This window comes from Castor canadensis, chromosome 4, assembly GCF_047511655.1.
Source record: "Castor canadensis chromosome 4, mCasCan1.hap1v2, whole genome shotgun sequence".
NCBI lineage: Eukaryota > Metazoa > Chordata > Mammalia > Rodentia > Castoridae > Castor > Castor canadensis.
Window position 1 is genome coordinate 42,721,856 of NC_133389.1, and position 15,185 is coordinate 42,737,040.

A 15,185-nucleotide genomic window follows, 5' to 3' on the forward strand; every position below is an offset into this window, starting at 1 on the left:
TAGAAATTTCTTACCATCAGGTAAACAATGTGATTTTTAAAACAATTTTCAGATATTTTTTATTACTTTGCTTTCAATATGCATTTAAGCCATTTTATCTTTTAAAAAAGTACAACTGAATAAGAACTAAAAAATAGTTTTACTATTATTCATCTGTTTAAATAGTGTAAACATTTAAACAGAAGTGGAGTTTATATAAGAGTATATTCTGGAGTAACTAATGAGAACAAAGAAAGAATTTATGGAAGTTTCTAAAGCAGAGCTGGCTGTTTGGTTTATTGGGAGCATAGGAAATCCCCTAGATGGAAACTAGAAATAAGGAGACTATGGCTATCAACATCTATGTCAGCTCTGCCTTGTTTCTTCTGCTGATCTCTGGTCCCTATGGACCAGAATCTAAATTCCAGGTGCTAGGGGAAAATCCCAGTCAAATTCTATACTCTTATTCCTTTTTGTTTGTTTGTTTTTCAGAGACAGATTCTGCTTACCATAAGCCTTGCTAGTAGGAAAGTTCTTTCTTTCCTTTTTTTTTTTTTGAGATGGGTGGAAATTTCCAATAGATCTTCCAGTAGTGATTACTGTAATAAGTGATTTGCAAATTAGTCACCTGCTTAAGATAATAAAAGTAATAATTTACATGTACCATGCACTGGACAAAAGTCTTTATTCATTTGATTTTTATCTTCACAATAACACTACTTTTTATAATCTGCAAGTAACAGAAACCTAATTCAAACTTGCTTAAAGAATAGGAAATTGGCCAGGTGCCAGTGACTCACAGCTAATTATCCTAGCTACTTGGGAGGCAGAGGCCAGGAGGATTGTGGTTTGAGGTCAACCCAAGCAAGTAGTTCAAGAGACCCTGTCTTGAAAATACCCAACACAAAACAGGGCTGGTGGAGTGGTTCAAGTGATAGCAAGTGTAAGGTGCTGAGTTCAAACCCCAGTACCACCAAAAAACCAAAACAGAGTCTCATTCTCTGTTCTGGGGTCCAGGCACAAATCACTAGGCCCATACATTAATAGCTGTCCATGCTCTCTGCATTTCTATTTCAGGCTTTTCACAAACTCCTCCTCACCTGGCTTTTTAGGTGGAATACTACTTCTTACTTTCCTGTAGTCTCTACTCTTGTAAAATGGGGCTGCGGTAACTCCAAACACAACTCCCATTGTCACAGCTCCAGAAACTTGTCAACTGTGCAACCTGTCTGGTAACTTCTAATTGCTTTTGTGGGGTTTTTCCCTCTTGGATAAAATAGAAACTTTGAAAGAAGATACATATGGATCTGAACAGGCTCAGTGACCTGGGACAGTTTGCGTAAATCCTGAGTCTCAATTTCTTTCTTTGTGGGCTATGGATAACAATACCAATATCACAGGATTGTTCTGAGAAATAAGACAAGTAAGTGTACAATAAATAAGAAGTCCTTCAAGGGCTGGTGGTGTGGCTCAAGCTGTAAGAGCACCTGCCTAGCAATTGTGAGACCCTGAGTTCAAATCCCAGTGCCACCAAAGGGAAAAAAAAAAGTTCTTCAAGACCTAAAGTCCCAGTTTCTTTCCTAAGTTTTCTTTGATCTTCCCAAATTGAAGTGGTTACTCTTCCACTTTGAACTCTCATAAAATTTATAGCCAACACAACTAGTTTGCTATTAACCAGGCACCAATTTTTGATAACTCTTCTGTTTCTGTCTTGAACTAGTTAAAATTTTTGTAACTATTTAACTTTCCAATTAGATTATAAGCAATTTGCAACCTCTGCATTGTGTGGCAGTGTCTTGTCCATATAGTTGTAAAGAATAACCCCACACAAATTTTTTTTTGGTGGAACTGGAGTTTTGAACTTGCAAAGCAAGTTTTATGCTTGCAAAGCAGGTGATTCACCATTAGAGCCACACCTCCAGTCCATTTTGCTCTGGTTATTTTTGACATGGGGGTCTCTCAAACTATTTACCTGCGTTGGCTTCAAATTTCCATCCTCTTGATCTCAGCCTCCCAAGTAACTTGGATTACAAATGTGAGCCACCATTTTCTGGTTAGATAACACTATTTTACATGGTAAGTGGCAGTCATCTCAGCTATGACTTTGAGAATAGAGATTCTGATATAAGAAGACTGTATCAGCCCAGTGAGGTGGCACACACCTGTAACTCCACCACTGAGGAGGCTGAGGTAACTGAGGTAAGAGGATTGCCAGTTTGAGAGCAGCCTGGGCGGCAAGGCAAGACTTTGTCTTAAAATTAAAAAAACTTGGGGCTGGCAGAGTGATTCAAGTGGTAGAGAACCTGCCTAGCAAGCATGAGGCCCTGAGTTCAAACCCTAGTACCTCCAAAAAAATAAAATAAATAAATACATAAATGAACTGAAGTGAGTGCAAACCTCTGAGCTCAAATTTCAGTACTGCCAAAATAAATAAAATAAACTAAACTTTAAAAACTGAAGAAAAAAAAAAAGACTATATCCTTTGGTATTTTGGAGGGCTGCAGGGGCCATTGGGCGTAAAGAAACAGACTCTGTTACTACTATGCTGCTCATGAGATGCCACCAGCATTGTCGCTGAAATTTCTAGGAACAGCAAGGACAGCCTTGCTGTCCACCCAGTGGTCTTGGCTCGTACTTCACGCCTTGATCTCCTCTTGCCCCGGTTTATAAAGCTGGTCTTTGCCTTGGTCTCTGTTATAAAAGTTGTCTATCTGGTATCTTTCTAAGTCTGCCATGCCAATAATGATATAAGAATTATTGGCCTGAGCAGGATTTTATTTAAAATGACGGGGGATGTTATTTATATCAAGACAACAAGAGCCACACAGTACTGTCCCAGGTCAATTACTCAAACTGTATGTAGGAACTGGTACAAGAGCTTTGCTTGCATTTGTCTGTCTTTTCCTTGGGGACTCAAAGCCTAAAACCTAGGATTTTTGGTGAGTGGAAGTCACCATCCAGCAAGAGCTCTCCCCAGCACTGATTGCCTTACCCGAGGACACTGTCCTCTGTCCTCTTGGCTTGACTTCTACTGTCAGCTGAGCCTGACTCTCCCACCCCCTTCCTACAGGAGCAAGTCCAGGGCCAAGTCCCAAGACTGGTGCCAGTTTCAGTCCCAGAAACAGCCATGCTTCCTGTAATAGGGCAAGTTCAGCTGTTAATCTGAGTATTTGGTTAAAGTTCAAACAGTCCTCGAATAAAGAGCACGTAGACATAAGGTGTTTTGCATTTACAGGACTCAGCCAATTGCATTTTGCTGTAACCTACAGCACTCCCAGCTCTGCATGAACTAGGTCACTGGGTCAGATGCTTTTGGAAGTTTCAGCAAACTACAGCAACTCCTTGGCCATGACTCCTAAACACCTTCTCTCTCACCCCAGCTCTTCTCCTGCCGGGGGAAGGGGGCGGGAAGAGCTGCGGGGTCGGGGGGGGGGGGTAGGGTGAGGCTTTTAAAAAAAAAAAAAAGAGTAGCTACTGAAAAACAACAACAAATAAGACGTGCACCTTCCTCAATGGAAGTTTCCCAACAGGTCACTATTGCATTCTAGCTCTCGCTATATCTTCTAGAGATTACTTTTTGGTTGTTGGATTTCTCTATATAAAGTATCTTAAATACAACTGGATTCACACCATAAATCCCCATGCCTAAGTGTCTATTCACTCCCGTCGCTTTTTGCAACTATGCATGCGCCCACTATGCCTTCCCTCTTCTTTCAGGAGCCAGAGAAGATGGAGTAGAAAGGTGTATCCTGGCTGTCCTCACAGAGCTGAAAGCCCACCAACCTGTGAGAGATGCATTCACTCTGTCTTTCTCTGAGGTATAGGGTTGGGGGAAGGACCAATGTGCAAATTCAGAAGGAACATAAACCAAAGCCTTCTAATGATAAGAGTTTCTGAAAAAACAAAAACAAACAAATAAAAAAACAAGGGAATGAAAGGTCTTGAAAGGTGTTAAGGTCCTTTTCATTACTTAAAAAAAAAAAAATTTTGGCAGTATTGGGGCTTAAACCCAAGGCCTCTCCTTGCTAAGCAAGGGCTCTACCACTGAGCCAGACTCCTAGGCCTTTTTTCTTTAAACAAAGCTGAGGCTGGACAACCATGAAAGGGGTGCAGTAAAGATGAAGATACCCACTTTTTTTTTTTTTTTTTTAACAAAGCATTGCTAGCCAATACTCAAGGAAAAGATCCCTGACCAGCCTGAACTTGTTAGGTAGTCACTCTACCACTTGAGTCACTCCACCAGCCAGCGGACCTCCTTTTTCACTGTTCCCTAAAATCCTGAGTATGGAATATTTATTGACTGGTCTTCTTTCTCTTGGAAGTAGAGGAAACTATATAAAACCATATCAACATAACCATCCAGGTTTGAAAATTCTCAAGGAGGCTTTATTTTATTTTACTTATTTATTGGCTGTACTGGGGTTTGAATTTAGGGCCTGGTACTTGACTAGCAAGTGCACTACCACTTGAGTTATGCCCCCAGCCCTTTGTGATTTACTTATTTTTTCAGATAGGGTCTTGCCTTTTTGCCTGGGCCAGCCTCAGACCTCAGTCTCCCTACATATACCTCCCATGTGTCTGTATTTCGGTGATCTGTACAAGCTCACCACAATACCCAGTTAATTTGTTGAGATGGGAGTGTCAATAACTTTTTCCGTTGGACTGGCCTTGAACCTTAATCCTCCTGATCTATGACTCCTGAGTTTCTGGGATTAACAGGGGTGAGCATCCAGGCCCAGACATCTTTTTGGTTTTTTGAGGCAGAGTCTTTCTATGAAGCCCAGGCTGGCCTCTAACTCACAATCCTTCTGCCTCGTCCTCCCTGGTGGTAAAATTACAGGCATGTACCACCATGCCTGGAGGGTTTGCAGCCCCTGCCAACATAGAAACTTACATCTGTTTGAGAAGTGACTGACTCACTTCAGGCTAAAAGGTGGTGACTTTTTAAAAGGGATAGAATCTGGGTCATTATTCAAGCATTTAGAGCAAAGTTTAAAACCTAAACTAGGATCAGTGCTTGGGTATTCATCAACTTAGTAAATGAAAGCAACATAAAATTGAAAACAATCTGCTGAGATGAAGTAGGGAAAAGAGTCAGAGGTAACTTTTCACATGTTTGTGAAGGTGAACTTTTCATAATGCTGTCACTTGCCATGTGCCATTGATGACAATTGAGAAACCAGTTTTAAACAAATTGAACATTTCATTACAGCTGTTTTTTAAAAGAACTGTATCGTTAACTTACAAAGCTGTTTGGATACTATACAGGCTTTTAAGTATTAACTTGGCTCTTTGTCTGGAAAACTAGCACATTCGGATCCATACCTCTAAGTTATAAAGAAATACTTCTCATACTATGAGACCTTAAATTTAGAATTCTGACTCATCTGCATAGCAACTGATTTGTGTGTGTGTGTGTGTGTGTGTGTGTGTGTGTGTGTGTGTGGATGTGTGTGAGAGAGAGAGAGAGACTGAGGTTTGAATTCAGAGCTTTGCACATGCAGAGCAGGCACTCTACCACTTGAACAACACCTCCAGTCCATTTTGCTCTGGTTATTTTGGAGATAGGGTGTCAAGAACTATTTGCCTGGGCTGACTTCCAACCATGATCCTCCTGATTTCAGCCTCCCAAGTAGCTAAGATTACAGGTGTGAGCCACTGATGCCCGGCTTTCTGTTTTTGTCATAAGATACTGTATATTGGGGATAGGTGAAAGACAGCACACATACTAGGTTGAGGTTCTTATTAATAAGGTCAAGAACCCAACCAAAGAAACAAAGTGCCTGGCAACCACTTTATCACATACCAATCTCTTTAAGATTTGAAGTTATAGATTTCTCTATATTTCCTATAGACATTGTCTTTTATAGTGAATTACAAAACCAAATGCTGGAAGTGTCTTGATTTTTCAGGTTTTCCCGTTCTCATAAAATGTGCCTATTTATCCATCTATTATTCTACTTGAAAAATTATATATGTCTATAGTAAACATTTAAAACATTACAAAAAATATAAAATACAAGATAAGTGCCCTTCTACAGCCACCCCCACCAGTGATATACCAATGTGACCAGTCAATGGGGTGTTCATCACAGATATTCTAAGCATAACAAACATATAAACATATACATAACATCCCTTCAGTAAATATAACCAAATGTATACTAAATGGAAGTACATATACAAAAGTTTACCCTTGCTTTAGTCATTGAATAATAGATCTAACAGATGGTCTCAAGTCAGTACCTCATTCTTGTTAACAGCATATCCACTTTCTTAGTGCTGTGGTTTGAATATGAAATATTCCCCAAAACTCATATACTAAAGGCTTGGTCCCCAATGCAATGTTCAGAGGTAGCGTTTTAGAGAAGTGATTGGATCATGAGGCCTCTGATCTAATCAATGGATTCATCCATTGATGGATTCATAACTTGATGGCATTATTGCAAGGTGGTAGACACTACCAGGTGAGGCCTAGTTTGGGGAAGTAGATCACTGGGATCATGCTAGCCTGCCCTGGAAGAGTTTATCTTGTCCCCAAGCCCTCTCTTTCTCTCTGTTTTCCAGCAGCCATGAAGTGAGCAGCTTTGTTCCATCATGGCCTCCTCACCATGACGTTCTACCTCACCTCAGCCCCAAAGCAATGGATCCAGCCAAACATGGAATAAAACCTCTGAAACCATGAGCCAAAATAAATTCTTCCTTCCATAAGTTGTTTTGTTGAGCATTGTGTTAGAGTGATAAAAAGTGACTACTAGTTAGAATGTAATGTAATCGTGGTTTCCCTTCTTTCACTTCATGGGTCTGAAGGTATCTTTCTGGAATACTGAGATCTCTTTAACTATTTTACCCTTCTGTTTCCACGCCTTCTCAACTCTGCTTCCTTACAGTATGATTCAATGTAACTAATGAAATAGCAGGGGTTATCAACCCCAGTCTGTTATTCAGATTCATCCCAGTTAGATTTTAAGTTTGACCAAAAAATATTGCACAGCTCACAGGTAAAAGAAAAATTAAAGGGGCACACAGGAGAAGTTTCTAAACCATATACCTGTATTTGCCAAAGCAGTGTTTTTCAACAGCAGGCCATGACCCTTTACAGGGTGTGAAATCAATGTCATGGTCTTAAAAATCTAATATATGCTAAAAAGAAAGTATAAAGAAAGAAAAGTAGAATAGAAAATATGTGCAACATATATAGAAAAGGTAAGTATTATTTCATGCAACATTTGTTTCAACTTTACATTCTCAGTGTGTGTGTGTGTGTGTGTGTGTGTGTGTGTGTGTGGTGGTTAAAATATGTCCCAAACCAAAGAAAAAGGAAGCAAAGAAAGGGAAGAATATTTGTATTAGTCTGTTTGCATTGCTGCAATGAAAACCTGTGATTGGGTAACTTTACAAAGAAAAGAAGTTCATTTGGGTTCATGGTTCAGGCCCAAGATATGGGGCTGCATCTGGTGATTGTCTTCTGGTTGGTAGAGTCCCAAGGTGGTGTAGAGAGTCACATGGCAAGAGACAGGGAGCGTGGATGTGTGTGTCTTCTGGTCTCTCTTCTTCTTATAAGATCACCAGGATTCAATCCCTCAGATCACCATGATGATTTTATCTAATCCTAATTATCTCCCATAAATTAAGTTCCCACTCTTTTCATGCCCACTAAAACTTAATGGGGATTAAATTTTAACACACAAACCCTTAGGGGATACACTCAAACCATAGCACTGTGTTCCCCAAATGTATTCCCTGGGAAAAGTAAATTATTTAAATCTCAAGGAAAAGTAAGAGGTTTATGGTGAACTAAGTGCAAGAAAGTCTGAAAACCAACTTTCCTTTTGGAGATTCAAAACTCATATTAATATACTAAAACCCCAGAGAAGTCCTACAAAGAGTGGTTGCAGATCATTTTTCTGTGTTCCAGCAATAATAATCTATTGGTATCTCCCAGTACTGGTGTTGGGGAAATCTGTGTTGTCACATACCTCTCTGTCTCTTTTTTGTGGAGTTGAGGTTTGAACCCAGGATTCCATGAATGCTAGGCAAGTGCTCTACCATTGAGCTACATTCCCAGCCCAAATTGTCATCTCTGAGAGTGTTACTCCTGTCCCTGAGTTTGATCTACTGCAGTCTAATTTAGGTTAATACAAAGAGTGGACTTTGATACATGTGTGTACAGAAGTACAGGCCACTGGCAGTAAGGAAATAAAAACAGCATATGTTGATTTACACTTACTGGTGTCACGGGAGTCCTTTACTATGCCTGGACACCATGGCTTGCTTTTGATCACTCATTTGAATCCCAGGATGTCTTCCAGATCTGTGACTATATTAGTTTATTTTATATTGTTATTAAAAAATACCTGAGATGGGGTACTTTGTAATGTAAATGATCTGATGGCTGCAGGTTCCAAACAGCATGGTGCTGCCATCCTGGTGAGGGCCTCCTACACCACAACATGGCAGAAAAGTATAAAGAAAACTCATGCAGGGCTGGTGGAACTTCTCAAGTGGTAGAGTGCCTGCCTAGGAAGTGTCAGACCCTGAGTTCAAAACCCAGTACCACCAAAAAAAAAAAAAAATCTTAAAAAAGAAGAAAATTCACGTACAAAGGCCATTTGTGTAAGGAAGCAAGAGATTGGGGAGGAAGGAGCCAGTCTCTCTCTTCCATAATAACCCGCTCTTGTGGAAACCAATCCATTCCTCTGAGATCTTGTTGTGGGAGTCTCAAGCTGAGATACAGGACACTGAGGCAGTTTAGCAGGAAGCAACATTTCTTTGTGCCAACACAGACCCAGTGGACTCGTGTCCAAAGGCTGAGCCCTGAGAACAAAGAGGTTTCATCTCATATAACCTTGTAAGCAGGTTACAGAAGCAAAAAGCAAAGTTCAACCCACATATGGCTGCATGTGACTTCATTGGCTATTTCATTTTTCCAGTGCTATATGACCTTCATATTTCAATTCTTTAAGTTTTATCTCTCTGCTTTGCCATCACTTTTCCCTGTCCCTTTGGAACACAGCTTGTCTGTTTCTCTTCTGGCCCTCCTCCCTGCTACATCAATCTAACCTACTTTGAGAGATGGGCATTAACCCCTTCATGAGAGTGGTTATGACTCTATTTCCCAGTAGGTCCCATCTCTTGAAGGTTCTACCTCTTAGGGAGAACCTATGGCTGTAGCTCAGTGGTAGAGTGCTTGCCTAGCACTGGGTGCCTTGGGTTCTATCCCCAGCATCACCACCACCACCACACACACACACACACACACACACACACACACACACTCACACACAATCAAGTTGGATAGGTTCCACTACGTCAATGCCACACTGGGGGACAAGCTTCAGCACATGAATTTTGGGGGAACAAATCATACACAAAACAGCAGTGGCCCAGACTCCTCAAGCTTCTTCCAGTCTTGCCATGCTAAATGTGAAAACCTAGGAAGAGCACTGGATTAAGAATCAAAAGTTTGACTGGAGGTGTGGCTGAAGCAGTAGAGCACTTGCTTTGCAAGTGCAAAGCCCTGAGTTCAAACCACACTCCCAACAAAAAAAATTATAAAAGAAAAATTAAAAGTTGTGCCAGGAGTAGTGGTAAATGCCTATAATCCCAACACTCAGAAGGCTGTGGAAGAAAGATCTCCAGTTCCAGGCCAGCCTGGGCTACACAGTGAGACCCTATCTGAAATAATGACAAACAAGAAAACAAAACTAAAACCCAAAAGTTGTAACATGGAGGGATGACTTGGTGACGAATTAGACTGAGCTGCTGTAACCTGGAAAGTTAGTAACTCTTCTTTGTCTCCAGTATTTCTGAAAGGAGTTGGATGCTGATTTTTGGAAATATTATCCTGTGCCAATATTTGGGTTTTTATCTGGTGTTCTTGAAACTTCTTCCACTTTCCCTGTGGTCCTTTCCTCTTCCTTTCTTTACTTTCTACAGTTTTTTTTTTTTTTGAGGGACTGTTATTTGAAAGTTATTGAAAGCTGTTGAGTATCTACTGCTAGAGCTACAATGACAAACATAATTTTTTTCATCTTGTTCCTAGTGATCACTTTCTTGGACAAAATGGTGATTTATAACTCTGTCCATTCTTGGCCCAAGTGCATTTAGATCAGGCTGGGTTTTTGGTTTTTGGCTTGTTTGTTTTTCTTTTTGGTGGTCCTGGGGTTTGAACTCAGGCCCTTGCACTGCTTGTGCAAGTGCTCTACCGCTTGAACAACATCTGCAGTCCTTTTGCTTTTAATTTGTTCCTCAGATGGGGTCTGGAGCTGTTGCCAGGGGCCAGCCTCAGACTTTGATCCTCCTATCTGCATCTCCTAAGTAGCTGGGATTACAGTTATACATCACCAAGCCCAGACAGGCCATTCTTTTAAACAATTACTGCAGAAAACAGTTCTTCATCTCACAGAAACATCCACTCTGCTCAAAGTAAATAAACTCCCATTTACATTAGAGAACAGATGGCTCACACCTGTAATCCCAGCTACTCAGGAGGCAGAGATCAGGAGGACTGAAATTCAAGGCTAGCCCAGGAAAATTGTTCCACAAGACCCTATCTCAAAAAACCCATCACCAAAAAGGGCTCGCGGAGTGTCTCAAGATGTAGGTCCTAAGTTCAAACCCTAGTACCACAAAAAAAAAAAAAATACTCAACACATGAAAAAAGGGCTGGTGGAGTGGCTCAAGTGGTAGAGCACCTGCCTAGCAAGCATGAGGACCTGAGTTCAAACCCCAGTACCACAAGGAAAAAAAAAACAAGCAAGCAAAACATGCTGGTTTTTCTTTTAACATTCAGAAATACTTTTGGAATGCCTGTTGTATAGAGACACCAGTTATTATAAAACTTAAAAAAAATCCTATTTGTTAAATGACATTGAAAGAAGAATATTCTCCTAACGATGGAATAAACAGTTGCCTTGTATTTTGTGATGGTCATATCACATCTGGAATGCCACGCTCAATTCTAAGCATTGCACTTTTATGGAAACACAAGTAACTGGAGGTATTCTTAGAAAAGTGAGGGGAAATTGGAGAGAGGACTTAAAATAATACCTAAAGAAAATGTATGGTTTTAGGTGAGAGAAGGGCAGGTTACAAAGGCACGTGAAGGCTCACTATTCCACATAGCTTTGGAAAGAAAAACCCATATCAAAAATGAAGTCATGAGGAGGCTCAACTGAAGATCTAGATTAGGTCTTTGCTTTGATACTCAATGACTTTTTGATCATCAAAGTAATCAAGCTTAGGCTAGGCTATCACTTGGCTGGAACATTGTAGCCTTCCATTCTGTTTTGAATATTAGATATTTATGTCCCTTCTTGACCTTTGGTCAATGTGTAATCCAGAATGTGATGAAGGAATTAGGCTATGCCTTACAGTTCTATGATACATTTGAAAAGGTTTAGCTGATATAATTTGATATAACACCTAGGTCTTTCTTGATTACAGCTCTGAACTAGTTGCAGAGTTGTGCTCGATCTCATGCATATTTCTGATGTATATTTCAAGGATAAATAATACAAAATACCTCATGACCTCAAGGACAAAACTTGAAGATATGTATTATTTGCAGAACCAAAAATGTCTTGATTCAACTTTTTAGAAATTGAAACTTCAAGAGTATTTTCTTAAAACAGATTGAGTTCAACTTTCTTTTTCGTCTGGAAGAAATTTCGTTATCAATTTTCAAAGCATCATCCTGGAAAGTGCTCTCTGACTTTCAGAAGTAGGGTAAAAATTATTATTCTATGTATATCACATCCCTGGGGTGGGCAGAATGCACTGGAAAGTATTATTCATGGATGTATTGCCCAGAGAGAGGGGTGAGGGCAAGGGTAACAGGACCAAGACAATAAATGCATAGGGGATGGAGCAGGGAGGAGAGAAGCAGGAGGGCAAAGCTCAGTAGAGGAAGGAAGGGAAGACTGATGGGGGCCACAACAGGCAGTGTACAGGATAGTCAGTGGGGCCCTGAGATTATTCCTTTTCCAGAAAGGGAATTAGATGGATGAGCGGAGACTGTACACTCTCAGATTTCAATCAATTTGTGTTGAAAAATAGAAAAGCCTCTAGACTGGTCATGGTGCTCACTCAGCTACTTAAGAGGCAGAGACAGAAGGATTAAAGTCCAAGGCAAGGCCAGGCAGAAGGTTAACAAGACCTTATCTAAAGGAACAAGCCAGTTATGGTGGCTCACACCTGTAATCCCAGCTATTTGGGAGGTAGAAGAAGGAGGATCTGGTCTGAGGCAAAAAGCTCAAGACCTTATCTGAAAAATAACTAAAAGCAAAAAGTTCTGGGAGTGTGGCTCAAGTGGTTGTACACTTATGTAGAGAGGTTGAGGCCCTGAATTCAAACTCTAGTACCACCAAAAAAGAAAAAGAAAAACCAACAGATTCTAATGATGGCAATAATACGATTTTCTGTTTGAATGCTACCTTCTAGTTTTAAAAGTTCTCTCAAATTTTATGGGACTAAATATAACACTGTAAAAACTAAAATGTTCTGGAAATCTTTCAAACCTCAAACCTGCTTAATGACAGCAGAACATAGTGTATCAAATGTCTTTGAAAGACCAGTGAACATAGTGGATGTCTTAATCCATTTTCTCTTGCTATGAGATACTTAAGACTGGGTATTTATAGAGAGTAGACATTTACTTAAATGAAGGTTCTGCAGGCTAGCGGAACTGTATCTGGTAAAAGCTTTGATGTTGTTGGGGACTCTTTGCAGCGTCCCAAGGGTACATATGGCATCCATGGTGAGATAGAACAAGTATGCCAGAGAGAACTCCCATTTGGCTTGATTTTTGTGGTTTTTTTTTTGAGACAAGATCTCACTGTGGTAGGCCTTGAACTCATGATCCTCCTTCCTCAGGCTCCAGGGTACTGGGATTTCAGGTTGCGCCATCAAAAGCGGGGCTTTTATATTGTTTGTTTTGCTTTTGCTGTGCTGGGCTCAAGTCCAGGGCCTGGTACATGCTAGGCAAATGCTCTACTGCTGAGATATAACCCTAGTACAGACTCCCTTTTATATCGAAGCTATTCCCTTAACAAGCCTTTCATCTGTTAGTCCATGACTGGATTAATCCATTCTTGAGGGCTCAGCCCTCCTGACCTAATCATCTCCCAAAGGCCCTACCCCCAATACCATTAATTTATGATTCTGGGATTAAGTCCCCAACATATAAATTCCAGGGGAAATACCCAAACCATAACAGTAGGTAGCAGCAGTCTGCATTTTATTATTATAATAAGTAATACAAAAATTGTGTACCAATCTCATATTCTGTCCTAGTATGGAGTTTGGAATGTCACGGTTAGTTCTCTGCTGCAGAATATTGTCCAAAAGAAGTTCAGGACTTTGACTTGAGTGCTTATAAGCACAAAGGGTAAATCCAGGATGAATTTTATAAATGTATTCTGGTTTATTTATTTATTTATTTGGTGGTACTGTGGTTTGAACTCAGGGCCTCTCACTTGCCAGGCAGATGCTCTACCACTTGAGCCATTCCACCAGACCTGTTTTGTGTTGGGTATTTTAGAGATAAGGTCTCTTGAATTATTTGCTAGGCTGACCTTAAACTGCCATCCTCCTGATCTCTGCCTCCTGAGTAACTAGGATTACAGATGTGAGCCACAGGTGCCCAGCTTATATTTGTTTATTTGTTTATTCTAACAAAACTTATTTTCTTGTAATTTTAGGATTTGTGACAGTGATCCTCAAATGGAAGCAAAAATGTTATTATTTTTCAAATTAGTATTTTTCATATCTGTAATCTTTCTTAGAAAATGCCAACTATATTATTTTCAAATGTAACCTTCTATTTAATCCTATTAAAAAACAAAAAAGAATTCTATTCAGATATGAAAGGGTCTGGGTTCAATCTCCAGTAGCTGCACCCCCTGCCCCCACATTCTAGTTAGATTCATGTAGCAAGTATTTATCAAGGATATTCTCAAAATACAAGTTATGGCTGGGGCGTACCTCAGTGGTAGAAGACCTGCCTAGCATGCTTGTCTAACCCTGGGGGTTCAATTCCCAGCTTTAGGAAACAAAACCCCCAGAACAAACAGACATAAAACCAAGCTATGACAACAGAAGAGGTACAACAGGACCTACTCATACTGGAGTTAAGGTGAAAGTACCAGCCCTAGGGAGTCCCTAGGGACTGGGCTCCACCACTTGCCAAGGAAAGATAGTAAAAGTCAATCGAGGAGCCACTGGTGAAGGCAGGAAAGAAGCTTTATTAACAGGGTGATCGCACTGGGAAGAACAGAGGTCTAATGAGTAAAATCAATGTTCAGAGTGCTTACAGCAACCTTAGAGTTACACAAGAAAAAGGAAGGAAGACAAGGGCTGGGGGCCTCTGTGGTGGCAGTCCAGGTCATGGACCATTAGCTCAGGATCTACCATGCAAAGCTATGTGGCACCAACAAGGTCTCTGTTGCTTAGGGGGTAGTTTTCAGTAGCCTGTTTTAAGGTGTTCATTGATCAGGCCTGTTGTTCCTGGGATCTAAGATAACTGTAGGGCAGAAAGACGCAGGAAAGGTAGAGGGAAGGAAGTGTGAAACAAGATGGACTCAGAAAGGAAGTAAAGAAGGTGGATATAAGTAATATACTTTCTATACAAAAATGAATATAGAATTTTAAAAATTGTTGAACTCACTGTAAGAAGAGGACTAAGATAAAGGAGAAAAATGGAGGGTTGAACCAATTTGAGATATAGTACATATATACATGAAAATGTCAATGGAACTCTCTGTATAGATATCTTAAACAAACAAACAAAAAAATTAAAATGTGTATGTAGTGCTTGGAAATCTCCGAAAGTAAAAACAAACAACCAAAACAACAGAGTCCACTAGGTCAGTGACTGGGCCTTCTGTCAAGTTCCCACTATCGAATCATCATTCCACTTTTCTGGGGGTAGGACCAAAGGTGGGGCCCTTTTACATTATTTTTTAAAATTTCATGAATTTTTGCTGAGCATCATGGTGCATACCTGTAATCCCAACATTCGGGAGGCTAAGGAGGAGAGAATCAAGAGTTTGAGGCCAGCTGGGATACAATAGCAAGACCCTGTGAAAACCAAACCAAATCAAATCAAACCAAAACAAAAAACAAAACCAGAAACCTAACCAAATAAACAACAATAACAAAAAGGAACTGTGAGATTGCTCTCTCTCTCTCTTTCCTTTTTCTTT

General features: G+C 40.2%; 1 long non-coding RNA gene across 2 annotated transcripts; it reads left to right on the plus strand.

Moving 5' to 3' along the window:
- The first annotated feature begins 1,490 nt into the window (after positions 1 to 1,490).
- On the plus strand, positions 1,491 to 6,680 carry LOC141422341 (uncharacterized). 2 transcript variants are annotated; one of them, XR_012446889.1, is made up of 3 exons: positions 1,491 to 2,178; positions 3,697 to 3,797; positions 6,547 to 6,680. It is a non-coding gene; the product is annotated as an uncharacterized lncRNA (long non-coding RNA). The 2 variants fall into 2 exon arrangements; XR_012446888.1 differs by lacking the exon at positions 1,491 to 2,178 and adding an exon at positions 3,220 to 3,272.
- Positions 6,681 to 15,185: the final 8,505 nt, after the last annotated feature.